The following is a 21971-nucleotide window of genomic DNA, read 5'->3' as shown; positions in this document are numbered from 1 at the left end:
TGCGTAATTACGACAGGAGAATGAAATTTCACTAACATTTCGTTGACTTTTACACCGTATTTATCTGTTTCATGAAATGATGCACTGATTTTAAACATATCTGTTTTGTCTCTCTCAAGAAAGCTAATTAATTTATATATTGTAAAAAACAAACAAAAAATACTCAGCAGAAGAATGACTGAAAATGAAGCAATAAATGTATCACACACCTCCTTTGCAGTAGATTTACTTAGAAACTGGCTGATGCAACAGGCAGTTTGAATAGTGTCACTAATATCACAGATATAGAAGGTACTATCTGTATAAAAAGGAACTCTTACGATGTTGTACTTATAATTAAATGTGATCTTGAAAGAGACGAGAAATCTCCCAGAAGAATGGCAGAGATATTAAGGACAGAGTTTGATGTTATAGAAATGTATTATATATATTTTGCTTTCGGTTTTTGAATTGGAAAAGTGCCATATATTTCAAATGTTGTATGTGAAATTTATGAAATAGAATTGACATCGAAAGAAAATATACAAGAGTTATTAGTGATATGTGTACATAGGGACAGCCAGGAGAACGACGTTTCATTTCATCTTTCCTCTCAAAATATATGAAATCATTACCAAACATGTAAAAAATATAGATTACAAGATTGATATATTTGTAAATAACGTGTCTCTCGAAAAGAAATGATCTATTTAAAAAAATCATTATTTTTAACTTACTACTGAAAGACTTCAAAAGGCCAATCTATTTGCAAATATACATACATACATATATATATATATATATATATATATATATATATGGCCGGATTTATGGGGTACACCAATGCACGTGCACCCCCTTTTTTCTTGCAAATATACACTATCAAAAATGAGAAGTTACCAGTAAAAAAAGCAATACTTTCCGAAACTGTCTGCCATCATGTTTCGTTTGGGGCCTAAAAGAGAGCTGAGTTTTGTAAGAACAGTGCTTGAAGTCACTTGGTATTATTAGTGCACCTCTATATATATATTCGTACAGTGTCCCAAAGAACATGTTGTATCTGACGCATTATGAAAGTTTTTAAACCGGAAGTGGTAGATTACCCATTTCAGGTTTGAATATGGAATCCCGGAGTTTGGAGTCTGCCGTAGCTTAACAATGTGAATCGAAACTAACTTTTTAGTTGTTGTTAATAATTACTAGAAACTAAATGCGACTACTTAAATATATCGGTGAATGTATAACGTGTAACAAAAGTCCGGGAACCACGTTTAAACTTGAAAGTTTAATGTTGAACGCGTTTAAGTGAACGCTCGTTTAAACTTCGTTGGTGCACACTGCTAAATAAACAAACATAATTTGTGTCAACATAAATGAGTAGAATAAAAAAAAATCTCCATATATACTGTATGTATTACGATAAAAGCGCTTAATGTGATAGCATGTAAAATAGTATGATGCCAGGTTTATTGAAGAATCCTCATCTAAAATATTTATATAAGAGATTTATATAATATACAGAAGAAGCAGTGTGTTTGAATCGAATATGAACATTAACTGACTTAATTGTTTCTTAGTCCATATCCATCATTGGTTGTGACTTTCTCTCTCTTTTTTTTTGCTAGCCGAAGCTAGCCCCACCCAAGGGTTACGCCCTCGACTCGGGAAGAGATGAGCAGGAAGATGGAATGTCTGGTACTGTTGTTGGGATAAGTGATATTTATTTATTATTTATTTATTTATTAGGAGCATATTAATTCACTGGACTTTATGATCTTTTGATCATAAACATAAGCATAAGGTAATGATGAAATGAACGAGGTATGAAGTAATGAATAAGTGCAATACACATCACAACACATAGGTAATGTTAGAATAACAAGTGAAGTTATCTTCTCGCCCCGGGGCAACGCGGGGCATTGATGTGAGACAGTTGGTGCCCTGTTAGTACGGTAGGACTACTGTGAATGATGTGATGGAAAGACGAAATGAGAATGAATATCGAGATGAAATGCATCTAGAAGTGGAATGTCGGGATGATCCGGAGGGACAGTGTATCGATAGAGAGTAAAAAGCAGAGAGAGAGGGGTGGGGCGTAATGGTGGGAAGGTGACGAAGTCGGCTGCAGTATGTACTGTGTCCATGAGTAGTGGGTGGTTCATTGTCAGTCGATCAATGATATATTTCAAGCGAAGATGTTCTATATGTGAAAGAAGCGTGGGAAAAGTAATATAGAGATCGGCAGTGGGGCTAGGTAAGGATATACGGTAAGCGATTCTGAAGGCATGACGTTCTAAGATTCGTAGTTTTTTTTTTATAAAAGAAAGGTGCTGCAGGTATCCAGGCTGTAAAACCGTAAGTCAGTACTGGTCGGAGAAAGACCTTATATGTGGTGAGAACTGTAGAGGATTTAAGACCCCAGCTGGTGCCAGTCAGGCGACGCAATAAGTTGATTCGATTATAGGCTTTCGATAGAATAAATTTTAAATGAGGTCTCCAGGTGAGATGTTTGTCCAAAAGAAGCCCTAGATATTTGGCTGTGTTGGAAGCGTGAATTCGTGTTCCTTGAACATGAATATTTAGCAACGTTGGATTGCGGTGAATCCTAGTACGTTTGCCAGGAGGCACAAAAACAATTACTTGAGTTTTATCGGCGTTGATTTTAAGTCGCCATTTGGAACACCAGGATGTGAATAAATCAATAGCTGCCTGAAGATGTTTGTTGATCTGTTGTATGGTTTTGCCTAGTGCCAGAAATGCAGCGTCGTCCGCATATTGAAAAGTACTGACAGTTGGTGGAAGAGGTTGAATATCTGCCACATAGAGAAGGTAAAGAAATGGAGACAAAGCAGATCCCTGTGGTACACCTGAATATATAAAGACTGGATAAGATAATGCGTTGTTAATAGAGATGTAGGCTATGCGACCGGTGATAAAATTGAATATGAGTCGTATGTAAGTGAGAGGCAGATTATATTTCGTAAGTTTGTAAACCAGACCCTGGTGCCAGAAAGTGTCAAAGGCTTTCTCTAAGTCGAAGAGAACCAGACAAGAAGGTTTTGTGGAATGAAATTGGTTGTAAATATGGTTGACAAGGCGAAGTAGCTGACCATTTATATTGAACTGAGGGCGAAAGCCGGCTTGATAGAGAGGTAAAAGCCGATGATCTGTGCAGTAGGTGTGGAGACGAGTAACTAGAATTCGTTCGAAGATTTTGCTGAGTGTACTGGTTAATTGAATAGGGCGGTAGGAAGATACGAGATTGGTAGGTTTGTTCGGTTTCGGAAACATTAAAGTTTTGGACATTTTCCACGTGAGAGGGAAGAAACCGGTGCGGAGTATGAATGTGAAGAGTAGAGCTAGAAAATGAAGAACACAGTAAGGGGCCTCTTTAATATGCCTGTAAGAGATATTGTCCATGCCAGGTGCACTATTTCGTTTTCGTTTGGTTACTTTTAGAATGTAATCAACTGTAATCGGCGATGTGAGTTCTTGATTGTTGACCAAGGTGTGGCAGAGTGCAGGCTGGAGGTGTGGAGATTGGAAATCAATTTCGATCGACGGGATGTCGATGGGGATAAGGATGTGCCAGAGGCGGTGTGAAAATATCCTGCAGGTAATTGGCGAAAGCATTTGCCTTGTCAGTATTTGTGGCAAGCGGTTGATTATGAAGAAGAAGTAGATATGTTGTGATACTACGTTTGCCACTGAGTTGATTGAATCTCTTCCAGTATTGCGTCGGATCAGCCAGTGTATTGCAGGTTTTAGCCCACTGCCGATGTTTATATGTGATGATGTAATTGGTGACGATACGTTGCATATACCGGTGGTGAACTAATGACTCTCGGTTTCCCGTACGCTCGTAGTCTCGGTAGAACTGACGAGATCTACGTATGAGCGGAAGGTAGTGCGGAGGTAATTTCGGACTATACGGGTTCGAACTGGATGTAGGAATGTAAGTATTGGAGGCCTGATTGATCGCACTGGTGAGGAGATCAAGAGAATTGTACATGCTGTCTTCTGATGTAGGTTCGGGAATATTAGAAAGTTTTACAGTTAGAAGGTTGTGATATCCGGTCCAGTCTGCTTTGTTGTAGTTGAGAGATTTTCGTGTTAATCGTTCGTGGTTTGAGGCCCTAGGATGGGAGCGATCGATGATAAGTTTAATTGGCAAATGATCACTACCTATTGGATCTAGCACTTCTATGGTACAGGAAGATAGTAAGTTTGTAGAAGTAATTACAACATCTGGTGTGGTTTGAGAGGATGGCCGGGTGTGCTTAGGTAGCTGATGAAAGGTACCGGTGGTATGAGTTGTAAGGAAGTTGAGAAAAGCCTGTCGCTGCTGAGGTGTTCTGCTATGGATATTGATGTCGGCCATTATGATATAATGTTGGAAGTTATTTGAAATATACTGGAAGAAATCTATCGGAATAGCATGACCAGGTCGAATGTAAATGGTAGCAAGAGTGATATACAAGTGTTTGAAGTATAGAGTTGTTATTAGATATTCTTGAAGGTTTTGCTGTGGAAGTTCGTAATGACGACACGGTATAGAAGGTGAAAACCCTATTGCAACTCCGCCGTTTGCACGTCTAGCTGGCATCGTACTGTCTTTCCTTATGATTGAATATCCGGATATCTTGCAGGAGGTTCGAGGTGTAAGGTGAGTCTCATTGAGAAGAAAACCGGAAGTGCGCTGTTCTTGCAGTAGAAGTGCAAATAGTGGTTTGTGCTGGATGATAGAACTGATGTTAAGAAATATAAAGGATAGTGCCATGATGATATGTGAAAAGAGAAGGATGGAGTTAGACTTCGGTTTCAAGTGGACTGACATGAAAGTATACTTTACGTCCGCTGTAGGTAGCATGGAAGTTCATATGGAAGATTGCACGTGTTGAGTATTGGAGCTGCTGGAGGATGTGAGGGCGGTGAAAAGGATGTATATTTTGAAGTGTGAGTGTGATGAAAGCAAGGAATTGTTCAATGGTGACAGCCTGGTGTTTGTCAGCAGGTATGGAAGAAGATGGAATGGACTTAGTGTAATGCTCCAAAGGAACAGTCATTTCAGGCTTGGTTGGTTCCGGAGGAGGCCGCTGCTTGAACTTGTAGCTGAATGCTGGATGTTGCTCATGACAGGTTGAACAGGTCGGAGGTTGAGCAAGGTTTTGACATTGGTGCGTATTGTGTGGTCCGGAGCAGTATCCACAGATTGGCTGGTTCGGACATTTATCAGTAGAATGATCATTTCATTTTTGGCATCTTTCACAGCGTAAGGGAAGAGGTGGCTGAGATCTGGAAGGCTCGACCCTATGTTGTTTACGATAGATGTATGCTCCATTTGACAAAAGATCATCGATGGTCTCTTGAGAGTGTGTAAGTACTCTCACCATATATGTTGCGCCGTTATTGTTTCGAATGCGAATGCATTTAGATATGGTATAACCTTCTAATGCAAGATCATCAGTGACTTCTTGATCCGTAATATCTGTGTCAACGCCTCGAATCACCACTGACAGAAAAGGCTCTTTACGTGGTGGGGGCTGTTGTTTTAGCGGTTTTTCAGTGAGTCGAGTAAGTGTAGTGCCTTTCCCAAAGATTTCAAATCCATGTTTGTTGAGCAAGGTTGTTCGAAAGTTTGGATCTGGAGTCCGTAAGATAGTGCCGTTACGTGTAGGTATGATTTGACTTATGTTAGCGCGTGGCATGTATTTAACTAGTTATTTATACAGATTGTGTGCCTGCGAGTACTTTGGATTTAGTCAGCAGAAACTGATAAATTTGTGGCCGAGTGGTCTCTGTTAATTCGGGAAAATTCTCAAGGTCCATTACAAGACCTGATTCACTTGCTGTGTCTGACAAGTCGCCTTGGTGAATTTTCTTTGGTGGCGGTGATTTATGATTGTCAGTATATAATTTCCCGATTAACGACCTAGCAGGACTGGTGTCACGACTCGTACTCGGATTGTTGGCACCTTTGCGCTTTGCTCCTGAAGCAGTGGCAGAAGGAGCGGCTACTACCATAGGTAGACCTTGTTGATGCCCTAGGTCGCGTGATGTATCCAGGGACATGATGCTAATCTTTGGCCCGAAGGCCGAAAACAAAGCAGTGTGGCCCTAACTGTGTGATGACGAGATGATAATACGAACAAAGGTTAGACTACCCGTTTGGATAGTAGTCTAGGTTGAGTTGCTCCCGTTGCCTTTACAGTAGAACCAGACGCCCTTGGCTGGATCAGTCTGACGTCTTGGATCCCTTGAGAAGGAACGACAGAGTACCCGGGATGAGGAATAGGAAGGTAACGATCAAAAAACAGCTTTCAGACGTATGGTACGTCAATAGCTGGTGAGATCGATTATAGTATCGATCTAAGTACGACTTTCTCTCACATCATTGAACCTCTACACATTCTCACATAGCTCGATTGTGCTTCGGACACCTTAATGAGTTTGAATATTCGTTATATTACAAGTAAGTGACTCATAACAAAGACGACAAGTTTGCAATATTTTTGGGACTGCAAAATTATATTAAATGAATTATTACTACTACAGAAGGTTATTCACTATATATCCAACCATGTTTGATTCTATGCTGCCATCCGGCGTTTCGTGCTGGAACTATGGGTTTGCTGGCGGGAGCAGTTTTATTTCTGACCTTGTTTGTGCGTGAGTGTTAGTAACAGGAATGTTATAAAATAGAAAGGACATTTTATAACATTCTTGGTTAGTAGTGAGCGTTATCAAATGACGCCGAAAATCAACCGGTATTGGATGAGTTACGAAATGGCCCTTTTCAATGCTAAGTACGTACACATTGTGAAACATTGTCGTAGGAATGGTTTAACACTCGGGATGAATACTGCCAAAATTATTCTGGCCTGTTACACAGGACAGGCTTCCCTTGCGAAACATTCACACACGAAAACCACCAGGAGAAATGCTGCATGCAAAGTGACACCTGTAGTGCTAAGGGAGTTCCGTCGATTGGCGTCTCAAGGATATCCCACAACACCACGTGATATCGGCCACAGATTCCACCTCGCACCGTCGACTGTGAACAAAACAATTCGCAAGCGCCTAGGTTGAAGTTTATGCTGAAGGCCTGCGCTGCGCTATATTGCCAAACGTAAGACAAACAGCAGGAAACTGCATGAAAAGACCTAGCAAGTTCCAAACAGAAGAAAGTTGTCACAATGGATGAATCATATGTCCGACTCACTGCTGGTGGTCTCCTACCGTGACATTGGCGGAAAGAGGCGCAGCAAATTTGTTCGTCAGAACAGGGAAAGACAACCTCGTCGTTTAATGGTTGTTACGGGACTCGGATATGACTAGTTGGTAGTATGCAAGGTAGACAAAAACAAAGATTCTACTTCGACACTTACCTGTTGAAGAGACATCTACAATTGTATGGTATGGACGCGAACCAGGTGGTAACCCATATGGATAAGGCTACGACACATACCGCCAGAAAATCAATGTGCTTTTATCAGGAAATGGCAGAGGAATTAGGAATTCCTGGCATTCAGTTTGAAGACATTCCTGTGAAAATCCAAATGCCAGTCAAATGATCTTTTGCGCATTTGGGGTGTTGAAACGACTTCTTCAACATCGGCACCTGCACAACCTGAATGGTCTATGGAAAGTGTTTGGGATGGAGTGGAATAGATTTCCCATGCCTGTTCTGCCTTGGAGCTTGCTGAAATGGTAAATGCAATACCATCCGATAGTTCACAATGCTGGGAGTCCAATAGAGCATGATCGGTGGTGGCAAACATTTTTTTTGTATTTCCCTCTTTGAAGTGTAAAATACTTTGACATTAAACTCTTTTCTTTTACACGAACTAGTGTGATAAAAAAGAAATAATGAAAGCATTGTTTGTGTGAACGGAATCTTTCGTTTGACCTTTCCCTGTTCGATACCCTTAAGCCCTGGTGAGTCCCGCAGTTGTAGAGTCTGATAGCCGGTATTTGCACCCATGAACAAATTCAGGTAAATTTTCTTATTCTTCTCCACACCAACACTACTAAAATATACAATAAATATTATCCGTATTTCCTTATATTCACGCAAGCGATTCGTGTCTTTTCAAAATATTCACTCAATTATATGAAATGGAAAATTAGTTTAAGAAAAAAAAATAGCAATTCATTTAAATTATGTCAAAGTCTTCGTACGATGTGAAACATTATGAAGTATATGCTAATAGGTAAATGTTGTAACCAGAACTTCCTGCAGCTATAAGCTGTTAAAATGGAAATTAACCGCTGTCATAAAATCCTGCTATGCGTCATATTCAGTTTCATTTCAAATCATACGCACGTGGCAACTGCCAAAGCTGGGAAGCGTTGTGTATTTGAACGCTCTGGTAGCCATATTGTTTATAAAAGAATATTGATGAATCTATACATTGAAACCAGACTATTATGTATTTGCTGGTACACACAATACGAGAGTAAATCAATAAATAAGGTAAACTGTGCATATGGTTTAATAGCTTACTTCAGAGACACCAATATAAACTTTCTCTATAGAGAGCACTATCTGCTCCGATACATGTTTCAGCTGCTGGAAAGCTTTCAAAAGAGAATCATGAAGAAAGTTTTAATAAAGATCTTACTCAATTGCGAGCAACATTTTAAAACGCATTTTTAACTACATAATGAAGTAAACAATCGACACTAATTTCATGTAATACAACGAATCTTCTGAATAACTTCATTGTCGTCAGTTTATAGTCGTTTTTGTCTTCTGCTTTCCGGATAGTTCGTCGCAATTACTAAAAAATCAAATTCCAAAGAATTACAAGCAAGACCGCTTCTACGTACAAGAAAGACAAAAAGTATATAGTAAGGAAAACATCATAGAATCCTGAAAAAGTCAAATATCCTGTATAAAACAGCAGTTTCTAAGACTTCGCTGACTCTGTCTCTCACACCATTTTTTTAAAAAATCATACATGGAACTCCTGCGATCGGGAACAAACTTGGCATAATGATAGACCTTGTCCTGCTATATTAACTTAACCAGAAATTAACTGCACAGAGGTATAATGGTGCTTCAGTTACAGCGATAGACATTAATGGTCTACATGGGGCCGCAATCCCTTAGTGATAGAGTGCTCGCATTTGGCGCGTGGAGTTTCTAATTCACTCTCAGCTCCCGCTAGATGAGCTTTGTGGCAATTAAACATCATGAATATTCTCCTTGTTCGCCAATTTCATTCATATTAGTCATCACAACATAGTTAGGCCCGTTTTATACGAAAGCATTTATCGTAGCATTTCTCGTAGCAGATGTGCTGCCAAAAATCTCGTATAATATTCTATGGCATGAAAAATATATTGTGCTTTTACATGGTAGCATTTTGATAAGCATTTTGTCGTGACGTAGCAAACAAATCACTGGAGAAGAGCGCAAATATGGCTCCAAAACTAAAAACAGATATTTCAGTCACTATTTCTTCTAAAGCCCGTTTTCGCATATGGTTATTATGATACAAGGGACTTTTAACGGTGCAGTTGTACTATACAGATCCATAGATTTTAAAATTTACAGAAGAAATTTCTAATGTTTTAATAGAGTAGTGTATAAGTAATGAAAATATGGTGTGCACTTACATCTGAGATGCGTATTTATGTGGAAATATAGAAATTAAAGTCGAACCTGAAATGCAGGTAATTTTCAATAAGCTGCCATAAAATTTTGGCAGGTCTGTAACTTCCCCATTTTGTATCGAAAACAGAACCCAACCATCCCCATCGGGACTTCTAACCCATTCCCACTACTTACTTCTCCTCTTCCTACTAGTACTACTACTACTATTATTCTTACTACTACTACTACTACTACTACTACTACTGCTTACTACTACTACTACTACTTATACTATGGATCCGTATAGTAAAACTACACGTTACCACCTGTTAAAGTGAACCTGCACCGGAGAATGCAAGAGCACACCAATAAATTAAACGAGAATTTTTTTTAATGAATTTCTGTATGTATCCGTATAGTGAAACTGCACGCTTTAACTTTGTACAAACAAGGATGTTCCTCATATTTTTTTAATCAACATAATAATAGTATCCCTACTCTAACTTTTTTCTTTACTACAATTCAATTTCCCACACATCGCTTCTTTTTAACACACCACGGCGCTGCAATCGGAGCAGAAATGCTGGGGAAAATGCTACGAAATAGAGCAGGTTCTATCGACAAGAAATGCCATAGGATATGCCATGGCATGGGAAATGCTATAGCATTTGCTACTTTACACGGTAGGATATCGATGATACGATTTTTGCTACGAGAAATGCTACGATAAATGCTTCCGTCTAAAACTAGCCTTACTCAACTCATCAAAGTCTCCCTTACGGGCACATTCAGTAATAATTTGCGTCAAAGCAACAACAAAACTTGCAATTAAAAAAAATGATTGAGTTGTACGTCCTACGGTTATGCCGGTTAAGCTAAAGGAGACGGTGATGATGAGAAATGTATTAAATAGTGGAATGAAGAAAGTGGGAGGAATTTGGAGAACCCCGAGAAAACCCACGAGCACGATGTTTGTCTATCACAAAGTCCACACGGCGCGAGCTGGGATCCCAAGCACCCCACGGACCCCAAGCACCGGAGATGAACGCTCTACCACTGAGCCACCGCGCCCCAACTTGCAATTTAATTTGGGATAATCGGTGTAGCAGTTATAATAACTTTTTTATATTACTTTTGCGTTGCGTTTATGTGCGCAGAATTTCTCGAAGACTGGTATTAGTCTTGGTGCTTATACGTGGAACGTAAAAAAAAAAAAAAGGGTCTGAAAGCTAAAGCTAAAAAAACTCAATTTCTTCATTGTAAAGCATATTTTATGTATTATTATTATTATTATTATTATTATCAATAGTAGTATCATCCTACAACCACCACCAGCACTACTACTACTACTACTACTACTACTACTACTACATTACTAGTATTAATAATAATAACATACTAGCAAGGTCATTGGTAGCCCAAACAGTGAAACAAACATACTCCACTGTTAACAATCTCATAACAAATCAGCATAGCGTGCGTAAAGCATTTAAATTAAACGTATCTAATGGAATAGAAACTTTGTTGTCTATTCAACTGCTTTATACTAATAGTATGATAAATTGAGCTTACGGTGCATCCTTTCCAAGTAATTAATTATTCATTTTAATGTTTCCTTCACAGGCTTGTCACTCAAGTTGACTCGACGCATGCACAAGTTATAAGTAAGTGACTGCTTTATGTTTTTCTTGCTGGTAGAACTGTTCCACTAGGTAAGGCAAAATGTCACATTACGTATTCCTTGCAACCTTTGATCTATGAAATGTCAAATTTGCTGTAAATAAGTAATGCTAACGCTCTAGAAAATTAAAGTCCTTTGAGAATAATCGTGCAAACGCTCTGAACTCAGTTGTGTTCTATTCATTGGTGGAAAAGCAACATATAAATGATATATTGTTGAATTTATATCGTTTTCTTAGAATTTAGTTCTATTTTTACTGTACAGTGCAGCTGCACAATATTAATGTTAATTTCTTCTCTAAACGAGGAGAAAAATATGAGTTTCGTATATTATACTTTCATACCAAAGTACATGTTTATTGTTTCAAGACTTCTACTGAAAAAATGTTTTCAAGAAACTAGATGTTTATACTCAAACAAAGCTGTAAAAATAGGACATTAAAACATGTTGTCCTACCTTTGCTTAAATTAGGCTGTCTTGTTATATTGTTAAGTTCCCCTTCGAGCTGGTGTAGGTAGAGCAAATTACAATCTGGAATCGTTTTTCTCACTGCCAATTTTTATTACAAAATTTCACTACAATACAAAATAGATACAAGTTCTCTAATATTTGGGATTTAGATTGGTGTGCTTTCTTCCTGACGGTCTCGGGAAGTAATCCTTATAAAGGAAGCTACGTGAGGAGGTGTAGGACACTCGCTGCTCCACTGCAAGCAGAGAGGGGTTAATTTCCCGACAAAGCTCCACTGCAATCTAGGTCTGGATTGTTAATTAATTTCCATTGCAACCCAAAAGGAAAATAACATGATAGCTCTACTGTAACCTAAGGACTTTGAGTTTCAGGTGTCGTACTTCTTAGGCTTCAATGTAAGCCAAGAAAGGGCTCGAAACCGACGTCTCTCCATGGAATCCTCCCGGTTATATAGGTGCTCTAGGAGAGGTGGTGGCATTGATGTTCTTCTGTCGCCACTTGAACAATGTTGTAGCTGTTGTCTCCGTCGTCTGCAGCCGTAGTAAACCATAGTAGGGCACACATGTTTGTAGTTTGTAAAGAGAAGCATATTTTGGGTGTTTGTAAGCACAACCATGAGAGACATTAGAATATATTTAATCAGTAATCAGTATTTAATAGTAAGCACATAAAAATAATTAACATTGATACCACGTAATGCATGCGTGTGTTGGGTTTTATAGAATAAATATGTTTATCTGTCACTCTATCCTTCTATAGGTATCAAAGAAGGAAAGTAAGAAAGAGGAATCTATTATATAAAAGAGAACGCACAAATCCTTTGTTAGCTCATCACGCTAATACGGCTGAACCAATTTCTTTCATTTTTGGGGGGTTATTAGGATTTGGACCCTAGATGGTTTTTATCATATCACTTTAATTTTTAATTACCAGTGTCTTGAGATAATTGACCATTCAAGTGTCCATAACGTACAAATCCTTTGTTAGTTCATCATAGGTATAAAAATAAACGTATTTATATGCAACCCGCATGACCGTGTCACTCGGCGGGTTAACATAAATGACAGGCGCTATAATGTTAACATTAATGCAATCTTCTATGGTTTTTATCATATCAATTGAAAGCGAAAAAGTAAAAATTATCTAAGTAACAAAGTTTATTGCGTTCCGGGGTGACCGCAGCGAAGCGGGGCGGGTTAACATAAATGACAGGCGATATAATGTTAACATTTACTGCAATCTTCTATGGTTTTTATCATATCACTTGAAAGCGAAAAAGTAAAAATTATCTAAGTAACAAAGTTTATTGCGTTCCGGGGTGACCGCAGCGAAGCGGGGTGAACGCTGCTATCATATCACTTGAAAGCGAAAAAGTAAAAATTATCTAAGTAACAAAGTTTATTGCGTTCCGGGGTGACCGCAGCGAAGCGGGGTGAACGCTGCTAGTATTTTATATATATAGTTTCAGGGCTTCAAGAATAACTTCCTTCTCCTACTGGATCCAGAAGGTTTTCCACTTCAGTTCTTAATATTGCTCCTATTTAGATTGCAGATCCATAGTATCTTTGAAATATAAAATAAAGCACTGCGATGAGGGTTTATGTGATTCAATTACTATGTTAAAATGTAAATCTACATCCCATAAGCATCGTTGCTGGAAATGACGAAAAACTTTAATAGAACAACATCAACAAAACTCATTTACTTGATTAATGTTTCAGTTTGAAGTACATTTCACTTTAACTGGACTTACGTGTGTTAACGTATAAAAACTCAATTTAGTATGAGCCAAATTGAGGTACTTTCTTTTATTTGGATTAAGTATATTTAAGGGTTGCAGCGGCAGAGTTGGTGAGGAGTATATCTACCAACAACCTGCTTTGTGCTCGGTCTCTGCTGGGCACGAATAAATTTTATCGTTTTACCCACCCTCAAATACTGCTTTAAAATGCGCCTAGCCTCTCTGATATAGGACCCCTAAAAACTTGGAGGTGAAGACGATTGGAGCGTAGTGCATTCTTTGGTGAGAAAATCGTGGAACTGTAGAGCGTTACCTCTGCCAAAACTCTTGACTTTCTCAGAATAGCAGGCGATCTTTATTATTTTTGAGTCACGATAGGGCACAACAAAATATGGTGATCGTTAAAAAAAATCGAATTCGACATTTCAATGGGTTTACCTCCTTAGTGGTCCATACATGACGAAAAACACTGTCATACTGGGTTTTAACCCCCTCGAACAAGATATCATGAAAGAGTAAACATTTATCGTATTAAGATGTCTAAGGTTCTATACAAAATACCTGAAACGATATGAACTTGGAAGCTTGATCCCCCACTCTTTGACGAAATTCTATGTACATACTACTCTCATGTAACAAAATCCCTAGATAAAGCAGTTTTAGCGTTTCTTTTGTGTCATTTACTCTAATTGTCACTGTTTTATAAGGGCTGTATTTCTGAAATGAAATTTTGTACTATGAAAGGAATGTCACATGGAAGTTCAAATGAGACATCCGATTTGATCCGTCAGGGATAGTTTACGAGCGATTCAAGCATTCATGTACTACATATATTCATATACATGCCAAGCACAGTATATGGTGACAAAAGGGAATTTGGAAAGTAAGACCTTGCAACATTGACAGCTATCATTTTTCAGAGGTTATCAAATCTTTTCCGACAGTGTTTTGTTGTTGCAATGTGATGTTGGGAGTAGTTTGTGAGGTAAACTGAGCGTGTGAATCTGGTATTTTACCGGGCATTAGTACTACTTACTGTATGTAAACAGAATGCTGTGGATTCATTTTGTTTGTGTTTAAGTGAAGCATATAAGCAGTACTTCGGCGTCGGGGCTGGTGATTTTAACAAGAAGTGGTCACCTAATATGTGTTGTGCTACATGTTATTGTAAGTTAATTAAGTGGTGGCAAGGAAAAAAATGTTTCATTATTTGCCATACCGATGGTTTGGAGGGAACCAAGGGACCATTTGACAGGCTGTTATTTCTGTTTAACCAAAATTCAGGGATTCACGAACAGCAAATCAAATAAACATATTGTTTATCTGGATCTGCCGTTAGCAAGACGACCTGTGGCACATTCTGAAGCTTTACCAGTTCATTCAAGGTCCACAGATATAGAAGAGATGAGTGATAGTGAAGAAAGTAACACTACATAACTTACATCTTCTCCGAAAAAAAAAAGAAGGGATCCCCGTATCAAGGTACGAGTACGCCCACGCCACGTGTATTACAGCAGGATGATTTAAATGATTTAGTGCAAGACTTAGGATTCAGTAAACAGAAAGCAGAATTGTTAGGCTCCAGGTTACAGGAATATAACCTTCTCCACGAAAGAACCAACATAACCTTCAGGAACAGAGAACGTGCTTTTGTGTCTTATTTTGCCAGTGATAGTTCCGTGACATTCTGCAATGATGTTCGTGGATTAATAACAGCCTTGCACATAACATACGAACCTGGTGAATGGAGATTATTTTTGGATGCTTCGAAGAATAGCTTAAAAGGTGTATTGCTGCATATCGGGAATAAACTGCCTTCAATACCAGTTGCATATGCCGCCTTTACCAAGGAGAGTTATGAAATTTTCAGAAAGATATTGACCTTAATTAAGTACAGTGAGTATAAGTGGAAGTTGGGTTGTGACTTCAATGTAATAGCATTATTATTAGGGATGCAACAAGATTACACGAAGTATGCATGCTTTTTGTGTGAATGGGATAGTCGGGAAAGAACTTCCCACTATGTGAAAAAAGAGTGTCCTAAACGCAATTGGACAGTTGGTGAAAAGAGGACAGCCTTGTAGATCCTAGAAATGTTCTCGTTCCACCCCTACATATAAAACTTGGACTTATTAAACAGTTTGTGAAGGCAATGGATCCGAATAGGCCAGCTTTTGCATATCACGCTGACAAATTTCCTCGACTGTCAGTTGCAAAAATAAGAGAGGGCCTGCTTGTAGGTCCGCAGATACGAGAACTGCAGAAAGATAGAGGTTTTGAGGCATGCCTAACAGAGAAAGAAAAGCGCGCATGGATGAGTTTTACGAAAGTAATCCAAATCTTCCTTGGGAGAAGACGGGACTCTAAATACAAGGAGATGGTGGATGAAATGCTTGCAGCTTATCAGGATTTAGGGTGCAAAATGTCCTTGAAAGTACATATCATTCACTCATAATTAACATATTTATGATTTTATTACTATTATTATTGGGGAGAAAAAAGTAAGTCTATTATACAGAACTTCCCAAGATTAACTGTGTTCTTAAAAAATTTAACAAAACATCTTTGAATAACATTTACCTTAAAAAATATAAGCATATTTTTTATGCGGCTGGACAGTAGCAAGTGATACTAGAATTTCAATTGAAATGTATATTACCATGGTAATATCATTTGTTGGTTACGGTGTGCCCTTTTAATTTACACGTTCCGAGAACCTCTAGTGCTGACAATTAATTATTCCGCTGAAATATCCACAAATGAAGTTAAGTGGATAACGATACACATTTCTCACTATGGAAGCGATGTTCAATGTAACGTTATGAGAACCTTGTTTGACGGTTGTTTGTGTTTAGCAGCTAATTTGGTTTACGATTACTCAGTGTGTTCAAATGTTGAACACAGTTTTCAGCAAGTGCTTATGACACAAAACACTTACGCCAATAATTTTCTAAACAATTGAATGGCAAAAAATGAATTGATATTTTTGATATGGTATCTACAATTTATACATTCAAATAGCCTAAGAAAATATAAATATTGCAAACTATGTATAGTCGTTTCTTCAACTTAATTTTCACTATATTTGTTGCAAGTAATGATATATTTTATTCGTGATTCTTGTGCTCTGTTTCCATTGAGTATTTTAGGAATCCATTAAGTATAAGGACATTATTAGAATCATGATTATTTTAATTAAGAACAATTATTTATATTTATATAAATAATACTATAATTCGAAATTCAAGTTATTATTATTAAGTGTTTCTACTAGTTCATCCAGTAGAATGAAGTTAGTAACACGTATTTGTTGTGAGAGAAACGGATTAAACGTGACTAATGCATATGCTTATAACAAGATTTATTTCTTCTTATTATTATTTCCTTATTTAAGATATTCCAGATACAGCTGGTATGAAGCTATTTACACTAAGATTGACAATATATATATATATATATATATATATATATATATATATATATATATATATATATATATTAATTTCGAGAGGAATACTTCTACCTTTATTTAAATATGGTGGTCTGGTGTATGAATGGCAAAATCCTAGGGACTAAACTTCAGAATATTTGATTATTTGATTTCCACCCGAAACTATCGATTAAAGCTTAACATAAGAACCCGAGAACTTTCGTGTGTTAAATTTTATCGGAAATATCCCGAGTACACTCGTGTTAACTTATGTTTGTCAGCACATGATTTAAAAGGACAGTTATATTCGTTTCCCCATGTTTCTGCAAATTTCCAAGGGAGATAGTGCTGTTGAAGTTGCTGTAAACGTGTCTTTCCGGTAGATGTCGATGTAATCTCCCCCACTCAGCAATTCAGTTTATTTTCGTCTCCAGCAGTGGTTGTGATAAAGCCAATTCTGGCGCCTTTGCTTTCTTTCTTGTTTCTTGACTGTGTCCGTCTTGTTTTCAATGTAGAGTGATTAAGGGCTTTACATTGAGTTTAGTCGTTCAGATAGTTCCGAAGAAAGCTATGAAGAAAGTTCTGGAGAAGAAATTGAGTAATCAAATTCATCGAGAACTGGCCTTTAAGTACCAGACAATGGTGTGAAATCGATACGTCTGAACAACTCAAACATGCCTGCCCAGGCTTTACTTTCAGTGCAAAAAACCAAGTCATTTCCAGCCTAATATTGAGAATATTTTATGCTACTGCAGTTTATTGACGATGATTTTATGGTAATTTTGGTGGCTGAAACTAACGTATATGCAAGGCACCCTCTGGCACGAGAATGACGTGCCTAAAGGACTTAAACGATGAGAAAAGTATATGGTAAAATGGAATAAATAATAAGACAGTAATAATGCTATTAATCTGTATCTATCTACATAGGATATAAATGAAAAAGACGTCGTCTATCAGAACAAAAATGGCTTAACCGTTTGAAATGATTTTTATTAGTTAACACTTTCACCTACCTCTGATTCATGGGCACCGGAATGGGGCAGAGTGGGCCGCCCTCTGACTCACGAAATGTATACAAACAGAAATACCAAACATAATATATAGCAACCATGAAGATAGCCCCTTCTACAACATTTCAGGGTGGCATGCGCGAACTGGCTTGTTGTCACGCAATTTTGATTAAAATGCGTATCCTAACAGAGGAGATGAGTTAAAAGTTATGCCAAAAATAGAATATCTCACATTTGTGAGATTAAACTTGACCCCATGCCGTTAACGTCGCAATATCTAGTGGCCCACGTGCGGGTAAATGTCGATCGTCGATATAGCGATGCATGGAGAGATTGCCGCTAGTGTGTCCCTGGCGGCAGTGTTTCATCGAGTCGAAACGGACATCAAGGGGTATTTCAGTTACCACCACGTAGCAGCGATAACTTCTTTTCGGTCCGTCTTTCGATTTGTAGCGGAGAATCGGCGAAGGGCCGAAACGACTTATCGCCAGTCATGTGCATGCGTTTATTATTATATATATACATATATTTTTTTTTCTGACGAATGTTCCTCAAGTGAGCTCCGTGGTCAAGAGTAACCCTTGCTTCTACATCACAAGGTTGCTGTTTCCCGCCATTCCGGGAGAACTTTATATATATATATAGAGGAAGGTTACCAAAGAGCACGCACTTAATATTCATTTTCAAATAGCTCCGAAAGTAATGAAGCAAAAATTATATAAATTGTACAAAATTTTAATTGAAGTTTAGGCTACATTGTAAGAAATAGAAAAGTTTACTACTAGATGTAGAAATGGAGATATACGTTAGAAAGTTAAAAAACTCAAATGCGTACTCTTAAGGACCAGTGTCCCAAAGAGTGCGTTTTGCGGTCCCTAAGAGGGCGCACTCAACACCTATCATACTTGAAACCTAAACCCCTTCGTAAACTTTAATTTAGCCTAAGGTTTGCTTCCAGTTGTTCGTATACAGGCAATTCTAAACTATTTTGCTTCCAACAATTTCTTCATTACACGTACATGTGGTTTTAAAGAATTTATTATGAACGTACACGAAATTTAAAACATTAGAAAAAATCTTCGTTTAGTTTCACCCACAAATTATAATTTTTATCAGTAAAATTAATGATGATTTTTTAAATTCTTAGTTCGTGGTTTCATTACATTATTCCACCAACTGGAGAAAAAATCCTGAACAACACCTTTAGTGTATGTCTTTTTTAATTCTTACTTTGTGGTTTCATTACAATCATAATCGAAGCCATATTTCACTCAGCATCTTCCTCCAGAACACTTCCAGAATCTTTATTTTGATCATTTCCTCACTACTTAGAACGACATCATACCATGAAAGGCAATGGCAAACTACCATGGACATAAGGCCTACCTTCGGGCAGAACACCACATCATCATTGTAATTTAAGAAATTTTGTGAATTTAAAATACTTCTTATAAATGATTTACAGTTGGTGCTTGAATCGAAGACAAACAATTACAAATAATTCTACAATCCATTCAAACATCATATTACACTCCGAGAGTAACTGATGAGAATAACCATAGTCTGTAATATGAATGCCGCTACCCACACACGCTATCAAAGAAATTCTCCCAAAGAGTAAGTGCGCATTCTTTGGTAACTCACTAACGCGCACTCTTTGGGAAACAGCAGTCAACTCGAGTAAAATTCATCCATGTGGCTGCATATGCAAGACCCTCGAAACAAAGCCATGGTAAACAATTCTATCTGCATTCATGTTTCCTACCATGCAACAAGAGTACTGTAGTTAGCTGCTATATCAGAATAATTTCTTAACTAAGAGTATTAAAATATTACATCAAGAATTCAAAAAAGTTATTTTTAGCTGTATTTTCTGTTTGCAGCGATCCGTTAACTTCCCTTTTCTTCGTATCAACTCTCACACAAAGACGCATCAAACAGCGTAGCAATAACAATTCTGTGTGTTACCACTTCAGCGTAATTGGCTCTGCGCGCTCTTAGGGCGTGCGTACTCTTTGGTAACTCTCCTATATATATATATATATATATATATATATATATATATATATATTGTAAGTGCTTTTTAGACTCATTTCAATGTAAATGAATCATCCATATAGGCTATTTAACATTTTTGGGTGGAGTAATTTTGTAATTCATTGGCGTTTCGTCGCGTCTCTGCCACCGCTGGCCCACTGTTGGTATAATTTTCAAAACGGAAGTGGGGCCACGCGGATCGTTGCAGTGGGGCCATCAATTATTGGCGAGAGGTCGATAGTTACCCACCAATGCTCCACCGATGCTTACGGCATGGGTTAACTCTAAATTTAATTAGGAAATCACTACAGTTGCTATAAGAACTAGTTTTTGAACTTAGACTGTGTAATATTGGTAGTAGTACGCCCCCCCCCGTATGGCCAGCCGAGTCAGCAAAAATTTTGTGACGTCATAGGTCAAAGGTCAATGACCTTGGGCCGGGGTCAATGACCTAGGGGTACCTAGGACCACCCCCTATAAATTTTGGCAGGGTAACATGGCCCACCCCAAAAATTTTGCAGAGGTACCTAGGACCACCCCCCTTAAATTTTGGAAATTGCCAAATCTAAAAATTTGGTATGGTAGCCTAGGATCATAGTATGTACCTCTAGTAGTATTGGGTGTCTATGTTGTTCCCTTTCATGAGTAAAAAAATTGCCAAAAATTCAAATTTCGGGGGATTTTGACCTAATTTATCCCCTTTGATTAGGTCTTATTACCCTATATAGTTATATGGGCGTGTACAGGGGTCCATTACCTTTCATAGGAAATGGGTACATTAATGCACCCCTTTAAAAATTTGGGAGGTGTACCATGGCCCACCGCTTAAATTTTGGAAATTGTCCAATTTAAACATTTGGTATTATAGGACTGGACCCTCATATGTATCATGATAAATTTGGGTGGTCCACTTCGTTCCCTTTTAGGGGTACAAAATTGCCAAAAATATAAACGTAAGCAATACGTTGTACCACGTGTTTGGTTTTTGACCTAATTTATCTCCTTGGATGAGGTCATATTACCTTATATAGTTATATGGTCATGTATAGGGGCCCATTCCCTATTATAAGGCATCGGTATATTTGTACACCCCTTTAAATTTTTGGGAGGGGTACATTGGCCCACCCCTTTAATTTTGGATATTGCCCAATTTAAACATTAGGTATTATAGTTTAGGACCCTAATATAGATCACTATAAGTTTGGGTGGTCCACCTCGTTCCCTTTTAGGGGTACAAAAATGCCAAATTTTAGTACAACCACGTGTTTAGTTTTTGGCCCAATTTATCCCCCTTTGATAAAGTTCTATTACCTTATATGGTTATATGGTCATGTATAGGTGTCCATTCCTTTCATAAGACATGGGTATATTGTTGCACCCCGGAAAGGGTACCTTGGCCCACCCCTTAAATTGTAGAAATTGCCAAATTTAAACATTTGGTACAATATGTATCATGATAAATTTGGAGGTCCATGTCGTTCCCTTTTAGGGGTACAAAATTGCCAAAATATAAACGTAAGCAATACGTAGTACCACATGTTTGGTTTTGACCTAAGTTGTCCCCTTTAATGAGATTATATTACCTTATATGATTATAGGAGTCAATTTCCTATTATAAGACATGGGTATATTGATGCACCCTTCTTAAAATTTGGGAGGGATACATTGATCCACCCATCCTTCAATTTTGGAAATTCTTCAATTTAAGCATAGTACAGGACCTCAATATGTATCATGATAAATTTCGGTGGTCCTATTGCCAATTTTTTTAGTACAACCATGTGTTCGGTTATTGACTCAATTTATCCTCTTTAATAAGGTTATAAGGTATGGACGGGTATCCCCTTTCAATTTGGTACGACCCTTAGGGTGTAGTACGGTCACGTGATCAATGATTTGTTTTGATGCGCGGCGGGTCCCTGGTCAATGTACTCTAGGAATTAGGTGGAAACTTTGAAAGGAAAGATTCATGGCATTTAAAACTTTTTTCAACTTTCAAACTAAAAAAATCAAACCAA

The 21971-nt window shown here is 37.9% G+C and overlaps 1 protein-coding gene across 1 annotated transcript in view; it reads left to right on the top strand.

Moving 5' to 3' along the window:
* LOC145688305 (uncharacterized) overlaps positions 1-21971 on the top strand; it is a 1380532-nt gene that overhangs the window by 189309 nt on the left and 1169252 nt on the right. Inside the window, exon 2 of the mRNA XM_081762319.1 lies at positions 11204-11244. The gene's annotated coding sequence lies outside the window, so the exon portion shown is untranslated. The remainder of the gene's footprint in view (positions 1-11203; positions 11245-21971) is intronic.

Source organism: Thermobia domestica, chromosome 6, assembly GCF_964235325.1.
Source record: "Thermobia domestica chromosome 6, izTheDome1.hap1.1, whole genome shotgun sequence".
Lineage (NCBI taxonomy): Eukaryota > Metazoa > Arthropoda > Insecta > Zygentoma > Lepismatidae > Thermobia > Thermobia domestica.
The sequence above is the reverse complement of the archived record's forward strand: the minus strand, read 5'-3'. Positions and strand labels throughout refer to the sequence as shown.